Raw genomic sequence first — 19341 nt, forward strand, 5'->3', positions numbered from 1 at the left:
TATTTGCTCTTCCATTTTCTGTGCCATGAACTATTACATCAGTCTGAGCTTTGGTAATAAAAGTTATGTAATATTTTAGTGTTTAAAAAGAAGCATTTTACATGCTATTTTTAAACTTCCTTTAACTTTTGAGTATTTTGTTACCTTTGTCTTAGATTCTCCCATTCTGTGACTTAAATATTTGATACATTTCTTTGATAAGAAATGAAACTTTAATCTCAATGGTCAAAACTAAACACACAAGAAAAAACTTAGAAGCCTGTTGGTTGCACATCTCAAGCTCAGGCAGTAGGGCACTAGTCTGTAGCAATTCTGATGAGTTCATATAAAGGAACAAGAGTAGAAAACAAGTTGAGCAATTAGTAAATATTGCAACTGCGCAACATTTAGGTTGAAAGCCTCCATCTGGATCTTGTTAACTTGAACATCCACAAGCTTTTCTGTCTTCAGACTGGCCCATGCTGAGAATGATTCTAGTCTGGATCTGAAGGCTGAGGTATCTAGATGTGCTTTTTCCTGTCCCATCTATAAAAGAGAATCTAATTTTCCAAAGGATGGATTTAGACTGTTAATATCAGAACTCAGACATATTTGGATTTGGTTTGTAGCTCACTAAGTATAGCCATCTCCAGTTACTGGAAGGAATCTTTAACCAGGAATGCCACTCCTCCTTACCAAAGGAAGATTAAGTAAGAACTTTTGACTTTCCTCTAGAATAATCTTTTCTCACCATATCCTGAGCAGCTAGTCTATAATGAAATGGAAATATACCTTAGTCTATTTTGGGAGTCTGCACATTTTTCATCACGATTCAGATTGTTACTCTAGAGTGAAACTACGCAGTATGTTGTTATCCACACATGGATGACACCAGCATTAAGGAATTTTGGTCAGATGTTTGGGGTTAAGCAGCAGTCTGATGCAGTACAACTCAGACCAAAGCATGTATCCTAGCATTTGTTGACAGTAATATAACACCATGGAATAAACTGAAGGCATTCATGTGTCACCTCTAGCATAATTTCATTTGTCTTGCTTACACTCAAAGTTTAATAAATAAAACCAAGTTGAAGGAAAAATTAATGATACTACTGTACAAACCATGTACTATCTCTAACACTAGTTTAGGCCTAGTGCATATTTTAAGCCAGTTCTTTACCAAGTAATGCTAAATTGGTATTAGGCATTTTTGAACTACAGGGGCCAGGTTTTTGCCCTTGAAGTAGGATGCAAGCAGGCTCCAAGTTTTTAAACTACCTTTATTGAAGTCTGAGCTTTATCTATGGGACCTCAGTTTAATTTACTTTTAAGTCATTTAACTTAAGTGTCAGTACAGTTTTTAAACCTGTGATTCATTACATTCTGTAGCATTACTCATATTAGCAAGTCAGGCAGTTTACCCAAACTTCTCTGAAAGTTCTGGTACACTGAAGCTGTTATCTTTCAAAGTGCTCACTTGTAAGACTGCAGCCTCACATGAGGTCCCACCCCTGAAATAAGGTATACAGGCCTTGACACACTTTCCTATTTCTTTGACTCAGTTCAGTTGAAGGCATTTTTCTGTCTGAACTAGAAATAGTTTATCATTTAACTTTCCCCACTAGCATTCTTTATTTTACTCTGTACTTATATGTTACTGTCTTTAAGGGGACGAGATTACTTTGGCTAATGTCCATACATACCATTGTTTTTTTGAAAGAGATTATTATGACAATTTCAGTCATACAAGCAAGTGTCATAGCAGTCATGAACTAGCTAAAATTCATGTAAACTCATGTGAAATCAGCAAGACTACAGCTTTTTCTTACTGTGGCAATAAGAACAGTAATTGGTTACTTCAGATTTAACAATATCTTCTGTACTAAAGACTACCCTGTAAGATGCACTTCATGCCTAATCAAATGTATGCTATGTGGAATTATGAATTATTCAACCATTCTAGGGAATAGCACAGATGTCACCAGTTTCCTCTGCACCAGCTCAGTCACTGCTAACCTGCAAATAACAAAAACCATAAAACCCTTCTTGTGCCAGTTCTGAACCAGACTTTCCACATGGAGAAATACTGGTTAAGCCAAAAGTAACAAGACCCTATTTGAAATATGCAAGGCATTACAGCAGACAACCTTTTTGTGAAGCTGTGTTTTCCTGGATCATTCACAGAACACAGCCAACCTGCATTTGTCTCAAATAAGCTGCATTTTGCTATTATACTAGAATTTCTCATTAAGAGCTATTCTAACTTGACACACCAACTACCTAAGTTTCCTGGAATTAAAGGGCAGTCTAAAAGCACAGTTAAAGAAACTTATTAGTCTTAGGTGAAGTCAGCCCCTCAGCAGATGGCCCATGCTTCATTAAAATATGGCTTGGGAAGCTTCCAGTTTTGGTGGCTTCAGTGCAAGTTTTGTGCCATACTCCGATGGAAAAGAAAACATTTAAACTTGAAATACCTAATTAGACATTGTCAGTATTTGTCCACTTAATTGATGGTTGTCTTTTCCTTTTAAGATCTGACAACAATAATCAAGCACTGAATTCTGATCTACTACATGGACAGTTAGCAAAATAAAGTACATTTCAATGACAAGATCATTGCTGACATTGTTGCAGGTGTTAGAGAAATTCCATAATCTATCCCTCAACAACTTTGGCACTGTTAGCTACAGTCTTTATCTTGATTTGTGTACTAGGAAAACTTCTGCAAGTGAAGTTCAGGAAAGAACAAGTACTGGCACCAGAAACACCAGTGGCAAGAAACTTCAGGAATTCTATTATTTTAAAAGATGATACAAAAAACTTAGGTTAGGCAACTCTGACTCCAGTTATCAAGCCCTGAGGATGTAGACCTTGCATCTGAAACTGGCCACAACTTACATTTACTAAATCTGAATTTGTGGAAGTGTGAAGATACAAATCCCCTTCTGATTACCAGCTGGAGTGCTGGATGTTCAGTATATGGCTAGAGAAAGTGACAGCTCTGAAGAATCAGAACACCTCTATTTTGATTATTCTGTCTACACCAAGACAACTCCTGCTTCTGCACTGGTACATTTGATATTCTGACAATTCATACTGCCTCAGTGCTTAGAAATCTCAGCTGTAGAACATTCAACTTAGCTTCAAATAAACATCAAGAAACGACTTCTCCATGAAAAGCTTTTTTTTTTTTAATGTATTTTTATGCTACTGAAGAATTCCTAATGCAGCTTTTTAACTTCATGATACAAGAGTTATAGAAATAACCTCTAAGAATGTATGAGGACATCTATATTCCCTGTGTGAACTACAGCAGTGTTCTGCAATTTAGCTTTCACTGACTTGAATAAAAAGGCTCTAGAAAACTAGTCATTCATTACTCATTCAGAACTTCGGAGATAAAGTTTAATACACAAACTACATGTTTTGAGGGGAGTTTAGATGCAAGACTGGATCTTTTCTGCTTTAGTGCAAGTCAAGCAGCACACTGGCTTGGACAAATACTGCTGTAGCTGAAATTATGAACAGTATACACGCTTGCAGAATCTGGCCCCAAGGTCAGGAGATTTCCTATAAATTAGAGCACATCAGGAAATGACAGCACCCTGCTTTGACCAGATGGCCAGGTTAAGTTTTACTCACAGGGAATAGCATTCAACACATCAACACTTGCTGCTGCTAACTTGGAATTCTTATTCCTGATCATGCTCATTCCTTTACAGTTTGTAACAGTCATGTTCCCTTTGCAGCTTGGCTTTGAGTCATGAATGTGGCTCTCACCAACAGACAAGCCGGCACCAGGCTTCCTGTGAGAAAGTCAGATGTCACTAAAAAACCATAAACATAGTAGTCCCCTTATTTGTCTGTGAAGGGAACGTATGGAAGTACCATACCATTAAAGCAATATCAACTTGATGCATCAATATTTTTGACACTTTTAAGTATCAATACAATGATTCTTAAGTGTTCATCATAAGGGATGTTTTCACCATAAGAACTGAAAAGAACTTGCTGTGAAAACTGGAAATGTCAAAAATGAATAATTCAATGAATCTAGCAATAATTATGAAGTATTCACAAGAAAATCTCAAATTACTTCTATAAATTTGAGAAGTGTTATTAATATTTAAATACAAATTAAAATGCCCAGCAATTGCTATTTTCAATGCCAATAATTTTCTTTTAAGTACCTGTAGTATGATATCGCAAGTGTTCTCTAACTGCATATTAAGATGTACAGTACAAAAGAGAAAGTCCAATTTGACACATCACCACTTTTCATAAATTCCTCAAATAGCTCAAGAGCACTGACATATCATCCAACTGAGAACAGCAAGTACTACCTCCAGTTCAGAAAGAGTATAATACACAGATTAAGTGACTTGCCCAGGGTTATGTCATGAGTAAGGGAAAAAGCCATCAACCCAGGAAGCCTTAAACATTATTCCTGTCACAGCACCATATTATTTCAGATGAAATGATTTCCCAATAAGTTTTATTGGTAATATAAGTCTTTATATTCTTTAATATGGTACATACAGGTAGCAACAAATGATACAGGAAGAAAGCAACTTACTGAATCTGCCAAGAACACTTAGGTGAGAAATACGCTCTCATAATTAATGTTAATCCTATGAAGAGCCACTGCCCATTTAAGACACTTCAGCCATCTGAAGTTTTGTAGTGTAGATACCATTAAAACATTAGTATTTAAAGCTTTAGCTTTAACTGGCCTACATCATGCCTGAAGACATTATCACTATTCAGATTCATCTGTGTAACTAGACAAACCAATAGATTAACCATCACTATCCTTTTCTAGATTGTCTAAACTTAATCACATTCAAGTTCACAGCATCTAGTTTTGTTAGAAGGCTACTGATGGACATAGAAGGTAGTAGTGGATGTGTAACTTGACACTGGGTGCCATAATAAGAAGTTTGAATTATGGCTTTGTACATCTCACAGCTGCAGTATGGAGCCATTTATGTATAAATAAACCCAGCATCACACTAGCCATGTGTCTTTGTCAAGGCCTTGTGGATTTAGGCATCAGACCAAACCCACAGCCCCCACCACTCTGCAACAAACAGCTGGACTACAACACAAAGATCCCCATTCAATCAAGTAGCTTGTTAGGCTCTTCCAGGCTGGAAAAGGCAGATTTTCAGACTCCTGTAAATGCTAAATTGGCTAGTGTCTTAACAGGCAAGGAGTGCTGCACATTCCATGCATTTTCAAGGTTGTGTTCTGTTTCCAAAAAGCAGTTGGCAAGGATGATTTCGATTTTAAAACCAAGTAGTACCATCCAGAGGAAAAAAAAAAAAAAAAAGATGTGGAAGACAGTAGGGAGAAGAAAACTGAAATTCTCACTAAAATTTCATTTTCAGTTGCTATTCCTGATTGATTTAAAAATGAAGCAATGGACTTGCAAGAAGCATCTTTTAACAAAGACCCTCTGAGCTTCTCTTTTTTTTCATCTTTTATTATATGATCCTATCTAGGCTCAGTTTTCTGACATATTTATGCTACAATCCTGTTTTCCAAACCTCAGCCCTGGATACAGTGGTTAAATAACAAGGGTACCAAACTCTTACCAACGAATTCTAATCTAGCACTTACATCAATACAAAACAGGGCCCTCAAACTAGGCAGCCAGCTTTGAAAACTTCAGTAACATGTAGGAATTCAGTCACATTAAATGATGATTTCTGCTAAATATTTTCTGGATTTTAACAGGGAGTACAGACCAGAATTAAATGTGCTTTGTGTAATGTCTCATCATGGACCTACTGCTGCTGTATACAGACTTCCTCCTTGCTCTAATAGTTGCATAAAATCCTAGCATGCACTTCTCCACAAATGAAACTCTTTGATTCAATAAAGATGGACTTTACAGCAAGTGTTTTGGCACATCCTCTTCCCCAATCCAATGGGAAATTGTGCCTTAGGAAAGCTAAAAGGAAGAGAGGTGTTTTCATGGCTCACATCTTTTCAAAAGTATCATTAATTATCCAGTCATCATATCAAATGGATTTGAATCTTTCATGTTCTGGATCTTATTCACAACTGGACATTTTCCTTCAGAGATGGTATAGCAACACTGGCATAAACCAGCTTAGTTTCCCAGATGGAAGGTAATCCAGGAAGAGGCTGCAGTAACAGAGTAATTGCGACCATATCTTCCACTGGGAAAGAGAGCAAGGCAAGAGTGATAGTGATGCAATACAGCCACCAGTCCTATAAAACCTGGGTAAAAAAAATAAAAGCTACTTCTGGATTTTGAGAACAAATGGTATAAAAACCTGCTACAGGAATAATCAGTCCTATTCTTCATGAAGAAACCTTCTTTTCTCTGCACAGAACCAGAAGGTACCAATGTTCTAGGAGATAGATTCTTCTCCTGAGTAAGTCCTTTAACTTTTTTCTACAAAATAACATTTCCATCTGGTAACAACTTAAAGGCAACACTGACCTGCAATTGCATTAAATCAACTAGAAATGGACAAACCTAACTTTTTAACACCTCCCCCTTCCCTGTGGGCAGGCTAAACATTTTCTAACAAAGCAATTTCAAGTGTACTGATGCTTATCTTATTCTTGGGAAATTGTACTGTATGTCTCATTTGAGTTAGGAAGCAATTTCATTTCCTGCTATCAGGAACTGCATTATCCTCAAATGTCACACTTGAGTCCTGTGGATATTTTGCCTCATAACATTTGAGTCATCATACCATGCAGGAAACAGGGAAGGAATTAGCAGGTTCAGCAGGTATACTCAGGGGAAGAGAGACAGGAATGTCAGTTCTTCCTCATTTCCTATCTGCCATTTTGGAAAAAGGCAGGCAGGAGCTGAACAAGCAGTCAGCACATGAACTGGGAACAATATAGCACACTAGCTTCTGTCTTGGTGAAATTTGTTTTTCCCCCCGTGCACTTACCATGGATGCTATTTGCTGAAAAATAAAGAACAGACGTTTACAGAGAACCTTTTTCAGCATTTTCCTGCCTATACCCAACTGATTCTGCAGCTACGCTGCCCATTTACATTATAGTATTTCTCTTGCACACATTAAGCACTATATTTATAGGGCCCTATCACTTAGACAAAAACTAGACATTACAGTAGCCCTCCACAATGAGATAGGAGAGGACACCTGGAAAAGCTGTGTTTTAAAGAGTATCTGCAAGCTTTTGCATATTTTGCTGGAAAGACAAGAGCAGACATGTAGATTTTAATGGGTCCTGGAAAAGTCTTACTTTATTGCTCATACATCATTTCAACTTAAGATAGAGTTCTACATTCCTGTTGGACATTGGCATAAAAACTGCTGAAGAGACTTTAAATCCCTGCAATACTCAGCCATGCGGTAGTAAGTAAAATTTAGCTTTAATTTTAGGGCTGTGAATGTTCAGGTAGCAATATTGTACTTCACAGTATGTCAGCCCAAATCTACTACAGTGGTTTCACTTCTTTCAGGTTCTCATTTGAGCAATAGAGGTTAACAAAAAATCTGAAAATGGTAGCAATGAACCCACGAGAACAGACACACAACACTTGATTCATCCAACTAACAAGAGAAACTAAGGAAAGAACACCTACTTCCCACAATTTAGACACAGCTTTAGAGTTTGGTGTTATAGGAAACATAGGATCCAGAAACAGCCCTTAAAAGATAAATTATATAAAACATTTCATATTTTTAACAGACACAGCCCCTACTTCATTAGTACAGCAGCAAAAGCATTTAGATAATGTGAAATGCTGCATAAAGTTAGCTTGGTGATTCAGAGCTGGACTTACCCTAAGGAAACTATGCTTGGCAATAAGATCTGGCTCTTCGTAGGAGCCAAAATATTAATGAGATCATGAAAACATTCATTGCTATTAACTACAATCCATGGGGAGGCAAAACCTGCCATCTGTTCATTCAAACCTAGAAGTGTTGGGTTTAGGAAATGTTTAACTATAATTGTGAAGTTACACCTTGAAAATAGCTTTCCTGATGTATTTCTCTAGCTCATTTTGTCATGATTAATAATTAGCTTACTTCCACAATAAGTATGCTTGATTACCTGAGTGGAAAGTAACAGAAGTATCTCAGAAAAGGCAAAGCATACTTGCACTGCATGCAAAAAATGGGTAAGAGACACAAGAATGACTTAAGATTTGATATACCAGACAAGAATCAATGGCTAAAGAAACAAACAATACTAAGAGGGAAGGACTCCTTACTGCAGGCTAACAATGCAGATTATTCACTGTGACTGAACATTCAGTAAACTGTATCCTAGCACCAGCTAGTGGCAAGAATTAATTAAGGCATTTTTAATAGGAAAAGTAAGGAATTTGTGGATAATAGAAAAGCTTCAGATCACATGCAATCTTGCAGATGTTAAGCCTATTCATTTTTAAAATACTTTCAAAACCAAAACCATGTCATGGTTTCACAGAGTACACCTAAACTATATATAACATCTCAAACATTTTAAATCATAATTCAGTTGCTGGGAGAAGTTGGAAGCAGTAGTATAGACAAGAAACAGTTACTTTCTCCATATTCACTACTACTTCATCTTCTCAGTGCTAGCTTGTCACTACACAAGTAGCAGCTAATTAGCCAAAATAAAGTTAAATTCTGTATTCTTATAGTGCTTCCACTGACTATTACCAGCACACACTCAACATAACCTCAACTTAAACACAAGAAATAATCATGATGAATCTAGCCAAGGACCTCAGGCCAGTTTCTGCACCCACTCCTACTGCATTTGAATCCATTTCAAGAGGCAGTCCCAAAACCTGTAGTCTGCTTTGTCAATGCATACCACCCCATGGCTGTCAATACTACAAATTTAAGTGGACCTAGATTTTATCCCTGTGCCATTGTTTGTGTAATAGATTTTTTTAAACCACAAGTTACCAATCATCACTTGAGCAACTGCTTCTACCAAGTCCTACATAACTTACCTCATGGACTGAAGACCTCAGCAGCTGTCACAAGTTCTGGAGATGGCAGTGCTGCTGTTACATGTGTTCCTCAGCTCAAGACAAGCATGTCTGTTCAGTCTCAGACTGAAGTCTTCTATTCTGTAAAATGAAGAAAGTACTTCAAGTCTTCTGTTCCATGGCCTGTGCTCAAGAGGCTCTGAACTGATGTCACTGACTTTTCAAATAACTACCCTGCCCTGACAGGTACACTGGTTACATTTTTTCTACCAAAGAATCTTACTGGCACTGTGAGAAAGACATTTGGACAGACTACATGGAAGCTGAATATCTGAGACTTAACTAGTTATGACAGTATCAGTTCCACAAGGTGTTCCCCAAAAGGAACAACTCTGTAGGAAAACTGGCTGGCAGATGAGAGACTCCTTAAGTACAGGACAGGCAATCACAGAACTTGGATGAGAACTACAAGCAAGCCATGTAATATTTAGTGTTAATGAAACCCATTGATAAGCTTGGATGCTACCTTAAGTTGCTACAAAAGGTCAGATTTTAAATAAAACCTGTTACTAAGACTACAGAAAGTAGGGATAAAACATAGGGACTGCAAAGGATCTTTGAGGCTAAGTTAGAAAGGACCATCAGAAAGAAGTGAAAGGAGAAGAAATACCTGAAATACTTGAGGTTTTTAAAGTCAGCCTTATTCCCCAGGGCATTTGATGCACAAGTTACCTACATATCTCAGTAGTTCAGCCAATTCTTCCACCTTACTATTCAAAAAAAAAAATGCTCTTTCAGAAAAACAGGTAGTATTACTTAAAATAGCTCTGGACTGCACTGCATTTAAGCAATCCAGAACCTGAACTGTTGAATTGTATCACTCCCCTGAGAAACCATGATATAAGCCACAACACTCAGCACACTGGCTCTTGTGTTTATAAGGACAAACTAGAATAGCACAGAAAGTTTTGATAAGACAGACCTTGTTTCAATTAAGGAGAGAAGAACTGAGCATATTGGCATCACTTCAGTCAAGCTGCTCAAGGTCACTTCAGACCCTCCAGTGACAAAAATCTTTTGGTAACACTTCATTTTTCTGCTGTGGCTCACTAAGGCTTTGACACTAGGAACTTACCTACCTCTAATTAAATAGGAGTCATCTTTTAAGTCATCCTGAATATATTTGGTCAGATTTCTGAAAAAGCTCTCACTATTACCCTTTTCTTTACTGTGTACTGTATATTATGTGCCTGCATGTGTGTTAAAGCACAGTTATGCAACAGGAAAAGGTAAGTTATGTTAGAAAGCACAAGCATGGCAATATTGAAATTTTAACAAAAACCTTAAGCTTAATCAGCTAAAGATTTGTAGGCTTTTCTGACCATCAAGAATAAAATGTAAATTGAAGTGCAAGTCCACTGGAACACCACCAGGTGGTGTACATTAAAGTAAATGAGGGGAAAGCAAAGGTGAATTTCTTGTACACATTGGCCAATTCACCTAAACTTCAAGCAGAAGTAAGACTACACAACATAAGACAAACAAAACCTTCAAAACAAAGCAAGTAGTAGATTCTATCTGTCAATAAACAGGGGCAAAAAAGGCACCAAGTTCAACACAGACTATGCCAAAAAAATCAGACAGCTTGCTCCTGCAGTGTGGTTGAATGATCAGTTCTGCAAAAACAGCATTAGAGTCACTGCTGTACCCTGATGCAGGAGGGAAGATTAGTGCAAGGAAGAGGCTGAATTACAGAACTACAGAGAGGGTTTGAGAACAGATTGATACAGGAAGCTTCATTTTCAATGCAAAAGGGATGACTCCTTCATGCACCCTGACATTTAGCCAAAAATATCCCTCCCCTGCCTCTTAACACTGCCAATCTGTTGATCTCACAGGTTTGGGATACCTCTTAAGACGAGATCAGAGTAGTTTTCTGGAGCATTTCTTATTCAGGTGAGGCAGAATTTTTCAACACACTTTGTAATTTATAATTTAAATGAGCAGCTTGGGAGCCCTAAGATTCTTACATTGAAGACTCTTACACTAAGAGCGAGCTGCTAAAATATTTATAATTGATGTGTTTCTAATATGTAATAACTCCCAGCTAGTGATATTAATTCCAGGCAAGAGATAAAACAGTATTTCCCCCCAGCAGCCCTTTTACTCTTTAAAAGGGCCACTTACAACGACACTCCTAAGTAAGTCCTTATGACCACATAACTCCATCTGTGCAGTGTCAAATACCCTTGTCATCAGTTATAACATAAATACTAATTATTTCCAAAAAGTAGTATGGCTTTGAATTTTGATAAAGGGTCTCCCCCATATTGAAGGCTATCACAGCAGCACACAAGCCAGAAGTGATCTGGAAGCTGGATAATCAGCAACAAGATTACAGGGGAAACGTTGCTCGACACACAGGATTGTGGGTCTCACTATGTTAGAAGCTTCTGGAAAAGCTGTACTGAAGAGGTATTTTACCCATACTAATTTCTCCAGACATACAGACCTAAATATATAGAAGCTGGTTAAAGGACAGCTAGTTAGAGGATAATAAATGCCTATTAATATTTGAGCAAAGCACAGCTACTTCAAGCAAGAATGATGGGATAAAACAGAATACATAGGCTGAGAAACTAACAACGAGGCCCCTACGAGAACGACTGGAACCCCTGTAGTTTAACACTCAATTTTACTTATCTCAAATTGAAAAAGTCATAACACAGCTCGAAGTTTGACAAGCATTTGTCCCCCCCCCCCCATATAGCACTACCATGCCACAGAAGAACACATTACAGCCTTGGCTACTTTGAAATTAGGGTTTTAATTACAACTGTAACCCCCCTCATCTCAAGTACATTACATGCTTCCAATCTGAGCCAGCCAGATAATACAAGTTTCATTTTCCTTGATCCATTTTCAAAGATAGTACCAGCCATAGAGATGACCATTTCAACAGATTTAAAAAGAGTCAGTGCAATATTTTAGAAACATTTGGTTGATCTCTAGCACATAGAGCTGCCCTACCTCTTTCTTCTCACTTTTCTTTCATGCTTCAGCTTTTCTTAGTATTTCTTCTGCCCTCCCCAAACTTTGGAAATAAAGAACCCTGCAGTAAAACAAATAAAAGACCTTTATTATAGGCTAGTAAGTGAGGATCTTTTATTTTGTGTAGCAGTGATTCTATGACAGCTTAAGTAGACATTTATGTCAGAAGTGACTTCTTTAATGAAGGCTGTGTATCCTCTCATTCATTGAAAGGGTGTAGAAGTTTTCAATTTTTTTTTTGTTTGTTTGAAAAGTCATCAAGCTCAGAGACTGTGTACCCACTTGTGAAAAAGAACAGACTACCAGTAGATAAATAGGATACTACTACAATGGCACATTTACTGCTAAAGAGGAACAACTTAGGAACAACTACTGGAAGGCCAGAACCATACACAGCTCATTCTACAGAGATATTAGGGGTGTTAATTATCAAAATTACTTATGGAATGACAGCACCAAAGACCTTACATTAAGAATTTTTCCACTTTTGTAAGCATACATATGTGCTTGTGACAACTGCACTTTATACAGATACTGAAAGAACACTGATGCTTCTACTTTGAATATTTTAAATATATTAAGAACAAATACTCATTTAGAACACCTGCAAAGGAAAATCCCTCAGTATGAGTAATTAAGGAAAAGCAATCCAAGAGCCCACTTTAGCTAGAATGACTAGTGGAGCTTTCAACATCTAGATTCTAATTTTGTGTTTTTACTTAGTTATTCCCTTACAGTCTAATTAAAGTCTTCTTAACTAACAAACTTAAAAATGAAAACTTGAAATATTTTAGCTTCTCATTATTATTCAAAACTTTTTTGTCACTTAAAATAGCATAAGCTTTCCTTCTAAGAAATAAATTTTAATGAAAAACTATTCTGAAAATAGCAGCTTTATTATCATGATCATATATTAATAGCAGTTACATTCATGAAATACAAAGTTAAAATAAGCTACCAAAAAAGCCTTTTGCACTTAGTTTGATACTTCAGTTTTTCAGAATTGAATTCAGAAGAATTCCTTCTGTTTAATCTATAACACAGCATGAAGCAGAAGGGTAAGAGTAATATTAATAGAACAAGAAGCAAGTACTTAGAACAACACAAAAATAGATAACATCTATGAATATTTATAGAGACAAAATACTATAATATTTTTGCATTATACATCTAGGTAATAAAGAACAAAGGGGTAGTCTTGAACAAATAGAGATAGCAAAAGGCTTAGATACCCCCTACCAGAAAACTGCTTAATAATAACTATTGAAAATAAAATCACACAAAGAAGAAGACTTCTACAGCATAATCTAAAACAAGGGATTCATTTTAGCTGCACAAATCTCCTGTTACAACAAAGGCAAACAAAAAAACACAAGCTTTAAAAAAAAAATACATAAAAGGCAAAACAACCCCAACCACTAGCTCACCCCTATGCTCCAGCTCTCAAACACAAACCACATCTCCTCCCATGGCTTTTAAACAGGCATCCTTCAATCAGCAGCCAGGTGAGCCTTTAAAATTAGGCCTCTAATGGCTCAGGATAGCTTTAAACAGGAAGAGGTAGAGCCCTAGTACTTCAGTAAGTCTTTATTTATTTCAGCCCTAAAAAGTGAGTAAATAATAGAATTAAAGTTAGATGAGACTAGAAAATCAAAGTAAAACAGTTAAGTTATAATGAAATGTTAACAGTATTAATTTTTGGCAATTAGTACTCTTAAGTTGTGTATGATAGGTTGTTAATACTTTCCTGCCTAATTTGCAATTGGAATGCTAACAATAATTCTAGGCATCAAAAAATACAGTCAAATAAAAGAGAATAAGCTAGTTTATTTTCAAAGAAGAGATGTTCTGGGGGCATTTTTTAAAACTTTTTCTAGAGCTATAAATATGTTAAGTAGAAGAAATGTTGTAACTTGTATTAGAGTTTTTGGTGATAACTTCAAAAAACCTTAATGTTTTTAAAGGTAAAAAAAAGTTTATACTCTAGCTGGTATAGTATGTATTTTCTTCTGGTTTTTGCCTTCTCTGTTATCAGTATAATAAGACTCTAATTTGTCAACTGTTTGGCTTGGTTTGTATTTAAAAAAAAAAAAAACTTGCACAGGTGGAATTAGTCTAGATCATTTATAAGGTATAAATGTTAATTCAGATTAATTATAATCAAGTTAATCTAGCCTAATAAATCAAAGTACTTTAAGTATGCTTATGTGAGGATTTGTCACTACCAAAACCACAGGATTCAAAACTGGTTTTGGTGTCCTTAAACAATATTTTAACCTATAAAAATGTCCTGAGTGTTCCAGGTAGGAGGATGACTGTGTCCTTACTTGCAGCCTGCTGTTGCTTGCTGAAGCTATGCATGCAAGTTGAGACATTAAAGCTCTCTGGCTTTATAGCCTGTGTTTTCCTTATACTTGGAAGGTTATCCCACATTGGTTGGAAATGCGGTGGGTTGTTTTAGAAAGCTTTGATTTGACAAGAATGGATAGCTAGGTAATTTTCTTGCTTATTTACTAAGGAAACCTTCCAGCTTACCTCATGGAACAGGGTTTTTCTGTCCCGGTACTGTATGAGCGCTTGGTGTGTCCATGCTTATCATCAGTTTTAACCTTGTGCCTTGATCTGCATGCACAATGAATATGAAAAGTAAATAATTCTAAAACATTTCTGGACCTTAGAACTTTAATCTATAATAACTGTATTAGTTTAATGTGTCCCATTGCCTACTGGGGTTAAGTTAAAGCTTTTTTTCCTGTGTGTGGAGGGCAAATTCTCCACGCTTTGATGTAGGAGAGTTCCCAATTTCTTCCCACAAGACTACATTTCTGTCACAGTATTATGGATATAAGCTTCAAATGAGGGTCAAAATCATTTTACTGTGCCAACTAAACAAAGGGATAGAGATGTTTTTATGCCCTATAGTACAAACATATATTTCTCAGGAGATAACTTTGCTTTTTTTCTTCTTCCCATCAGGTAGTTGGTCAGAAATTACACTAAGAAGCCTTTCACTGGGCAGCACGGTTTATGTGAGGTTTTAAATCCTGAGTATGATCCCCAAAATGGGTCTGAACCAGGCGGGACGTTAAAATCGGGAGCGATCGCCCACGTCTCCCCCTCAGGGGCGAGGACCTGCCCAGGTCTGTGCCCCTGGGCACCATCTCCGGTTATTCATGTTATTTCCCCACAGAAACCGACTTTTTTTTTTTCCTCCTCATTTCTCAGTCCGAGGCGGGAAAAGGGAGCTGCCTCGCGGAGCTGCGTCACCGCGAAGGGGGGAAGAAAGAGAAAAGGCAACGAGAACCTGCTCTGTCTCTCCACAGACAGCCCCCGCCGGGGCGCGCGGCGGCGGATGGCGGCGGCACGGTGGAGGCCGGCGCCGGCAGGTGCGATGAGCTGCGGCGGCCTCGGGCGGCCCTGTGGGGAGGGGGCGGGGGGGGGCGGCCCCGCCCGGGCGGGGGTCCTGGCGTGAGGGGGGGGCCCTGCCCGCGGCCTCCCCCCCCCCCCAACGTCACTTCCGAGGCTGGAGACAAAATGGCGTCCGGAGGGAGCCGGAGCCCGAGGCCGCTGCGCGCCGCGTAGAGCCGGGCCACGGGCGGCGGCGCCGCAGGTACGAGGGAGGCAGCGGGGCCCGCGGCTGCCGCGGAGGCAGGGCGGGAGGGACGGACGGGGCGGTGGACAGAGCCGCCGCGGGGCCGCGGCGAGGGAGGAGGGCGGTGGCGGGCAGGGCAGGGCCGCGCCCGGGACCCTCCTTCGCGGAGGAGGAGCCGGCCCGGGGGGTCCCGCGGAGGGGCGGCGTGGGGCGGGGGTGAGGGACCGGCGCGGGGTTGGGGCGGGGAGCTCGCTGTGGGGCAGGGGGCACGGGGGCGGGGAGCTCGCCGTGGGGCGACGTGTGTGGGGTCGGGGCGGGGAGCTCGCCGTGGGGCGATGTGTGTGGGGGAGTGTGTGTGGGGTCGGGGCGGGGAGCTCGCTGTCGGCCACACGGTCGGGGGGGGGGGGGGACTCGCCATGGGGCAATGTGTGTGGGGTTGGGAGCTCGTTTTGGGGCAGTGTGTGGGGTCGAGGCAGGGAGCTCGCTGTGGGGCGCAGTCGAGGCAGAGAGCTTGCCATGGCGCGATGTGTGTGGGGTCGGGATGGGGAGCTTGCTTGTGAGGCGTGAAGTCGGGGCGGGGAGGTCACCGTGGGGCGATGTGTGTGGGGTCGGGATGGGGAGCTTGTTGTGAGGCGTGAAGTCGGGGCGGGGAGGTCACCGTGGGGCGATGTGTGTGGGGTCGGGATGGGGAGCTTGCTGTGAGGCGTGAAGTCGGGGCGGGGAGGTCACCGTGGGGCGATGTGTGTGGGGTCGGGATGGGGAGCTTGCTGTGAGGCGTGAAGTCGGGGCGGGGAGGTCACCGTGGGGCGATGTGTGTGGGGTCGGGATGGGGAGCTTGCTGTGAGGCGTGAAGTCGGGGCGGGGAGGTCACCGTGGGGCGATGTGTGTGGGGTCGGGATGGGGAGCTTGCTGTGAGGCGTGAAGTCGGGGCGGGGAGGTCACCGTGGGGTGATGTGTGTGGGGTCGGGATGGGGAGCTTGCTGTGAGGTGCGAAGTCGGGGCGGGGAGGTCACCGTGGGGTGATGCGTGTGGAGTTGGGGCGGGGAGCTGGCCCTAAGAGGTTAGGGGCGTGGCAGAGACCCTTTGGAAGCAGCAGCTTCCTCCTGAGAGCCGTTTTCAGGTGTTCTCACCTGCAGCGTTGCCTCAGAGGTTGATACCTCGGTGCGGGGTGTGTGAGATACCGTCTGAAAAGCCAGGCAGCGCTTTACAAGTGCTGCCAGTTTGACCTTGCGAGACAATAGCTTTGATCATCCGAACGGTTTGTAATATGCTGTCTTCAAAAGTTTCGGCAACTCACAAGCCTTAAAGCTGGCTTCAGATCAAGTCTGTGCCAAACTGGGTGAGAGGGGAGTGGGAGAAATTAATTCCTAAATCAGATTCCTTAGTTTAAACACCCTTCTTAAAACATGCCACTTAAAACAGATTTCTTTGCAGTAGTGCAGTGGTATCTTGGGGAAGAATGTTTAGGGCAAGAGAGTAACTTTGCTGACAAAACCTTTTGGGCAGATGGAAAGCAGTGTCTTCAATGACATTTTTGGTCATTTAAGCCAGTACAGCACGTGCAGCGTAGTTGATAACTGTCTCACGAGTGTGTAGACAGTCTTCACTAAAGCTTCTAATGGTTTGAAATTCTGTATGAAGCTGCAAAAGTTTCATTTTGAAATGCTAAAGAAAACTTTAAGCTTTTTCCAATTGCTGATGGAAGAAGGAAAGGTGACTTAGTCACATCTGCTGTTGAAGCATTCAGTGACAAAAGAAATCCTTTTCATATTTTGCATTTGAGTGATGTACAGCAGACAATTCTTGAAGACAATAGAACTGCTTGCATTTCTGGTATCACTCCAGTTTGCTCCTTCCAGCCTATGCTCTTGACCTTGTTTAAGCATGTTATTCTGATGCCAAGTCCTTTTCCCCTGTATTAAGTAGATTAGAAAAACTGGACATGTACAGCAGTGTGGTATCTATATAATGTCCTGTTGTCTTTTGATGCTTGCCACATATTATGCCACATAAACATGATATGCATGCTAAGAATTCAGGCGTTCTTTCTTTGATATGGGCAGAGAAACCTCTGGCCCTTCAAACCCTGCGGTCTTGAAAATTACTCCTAGTCAGTTAAGGAAAATTGTTAAAACCGGTGACAAAGGATTAGTGATAGTATTCCCACCATTGTTTCTACAAATAGAACTGCATTATTGATAGATGTGGGGGGAGAGTGACCTTTAAGGAACAGAAGACCTGTCAGACTTGAGAAGTAGAGATGGCTATGAGAAACTTATACCTGTGGGATTTCAGTATGGCTCAGTATTGTTGTCCTGGGATTTGCTAGGACACAGATGTCTCAACAGCCTGTTTACCCATGGCATTCATAAAAATGTGGCCAAATTTCACTTTCGTGAAACTACAGGTAGCTTAAAAATCAAAAGGCAGAGTGATCATTTTGGGTAATATATCTTTGATGCAAATGCTGTGATGGATGTGCTGTTTGGAGATTCTTCATTAGATGTCTGTTTACTGCAGGTGTGGGGGTCGGAAGAAGAACCTTCTTCCAGAATAGTGTGGAGGACGATGGGAGGGTGCTAAAGTATTTATGTACGTTTGTGTAACCCACTCATTTTATTTTTCTACATGAATCCTTGCTTGCAAAGGGAAGGGAGCTGTAGCAGAAAGTTGAGGTGAACTGAGATCTTTAAAAAGGCTCTTGAAGTCCATCCTCCAGTGCAGTGATGTCTGCATGTCAATGTTTTATACAAATGCCTTTATCCCTAGGGGTAAAAAAGTGGTAGCATATAGAAAGATCTAAATATTGTTCCTTGCTAGGTGTCTATCTATTGAAGTCAGAACAGTTCAGAGAGATTGTTAGAGATGGCAAGTGTGGTAATATTTTATTGTATCCATAATCTCCTGACAGTGGTTAACTGGCAGTATGTCTTGCAAGACCTTCCAGTGAGCATCTCAACCAGAAAAGAAAGCTTATGCTATGACGTATGGCAATAGTACAGTACCTTGTCCATGAGTTATTTGCTTTACTGGTGAAGACTGGAGACTACTACTTCCATGTTTTCTGTCAAGGATTTATAAGCAGCTGGAGTTTGTGAATTCATGTGTGTTGAAACTTGAACATCTGTGCTGGACATAGTCTTTCCTTCATATTTCCTTCGATCTTTGTAGTTAGCATGGTTATCTTAATTCTTTCAGATATGAAATGGCATTATATGTTAGTCCTTTCTCATTTACTGTTTCATAAATTTTAGTGTTCTGTAACAACCCCAGATTTAGTCCTGTACATCATTATATTGGATGTACCTTCAAAATACATGTTTGAGTATCTTGCTTTCATGAAATCCCTAGTGCACTAATTATTCATATTTGGCAATCTTTCAGTGTGAATGTGGTAATTCTCTAGCATTATCGATGGGCGTAGTATGCCGTAATGTCTTGGAAAGATACCTGTTTCAGTGTAGTGCTCTTAATCTTGGATTTGTTCATTTCAACTTTAATTGGACTGTTATAAGGTTTCTTTGAAGTACACATAGCCTTGATGAATATCAAGAGATTCTTAAGGTACTGCAATACATTTCCTGTTGAATTTGTTAGCATGCAAAAAGGCAGGCATGATCTTGATAATTAGCCAAAACTCCCCAAATTATTTAATTTCACCAGTATGTACTTTCTCTGATTATGTTCTTAGCAGCAAAATTTTTTTCTACCTCCATGGAAAACATGCATATAAGCAAAAGAAGGGAGGCTGAATCTGTACTGTAAAAAA

At 40.0% G+C, this 19341-nt stretch overlaps 1 protein-coding gene across 13 annotated transcripts in view; it reads left to right on the top strand.

Annotated features, from left to right (window-relative positions):
• Positions 1 to 15218: 15218 nt before the first annotated feature.
• PRDM2 (PR/SET domain 2) overlaps positions 15219 to 19341 on the top strand; it is a 73027-nt gene continuing 68904 nt past the window's right edge. For 8 of the 13 annotated variants that reach the window (XR_010392851.1, XR_010392850.1, XM_064525634.1 and 5 more), the window contains exon 1: positions 15480 to 15590. The gene's annotated coding sequence lies outside the window, so the exon portion shown is untranslated. Of the gene's footprint in view, positions 15367 to 15479; positions 15591 to 15720; positions 15789 to 19341 lie in introns of those variants that run through there. The other 5 variants (XM_064525639.1, XM_064525633.1, XM_064525638.1 and 2 more) reach the window with 3 other exon arrangements.

The sequence above is a fragment of the Dromaius novaehollandiae genome, chromosome 24 (assembly GCF_036370855.1).
Source record: "Dromaius novaehollandiae isolate bDroNov1 chromosome 24, bDroNov1.hap1, whole genome shotgun sequence".
NCBI lineage: Eukaryota > Metazoa > Chordata > Aves > Casuariiformes > Dromaiidae > Dromaius > Dromaius novaehollandiae.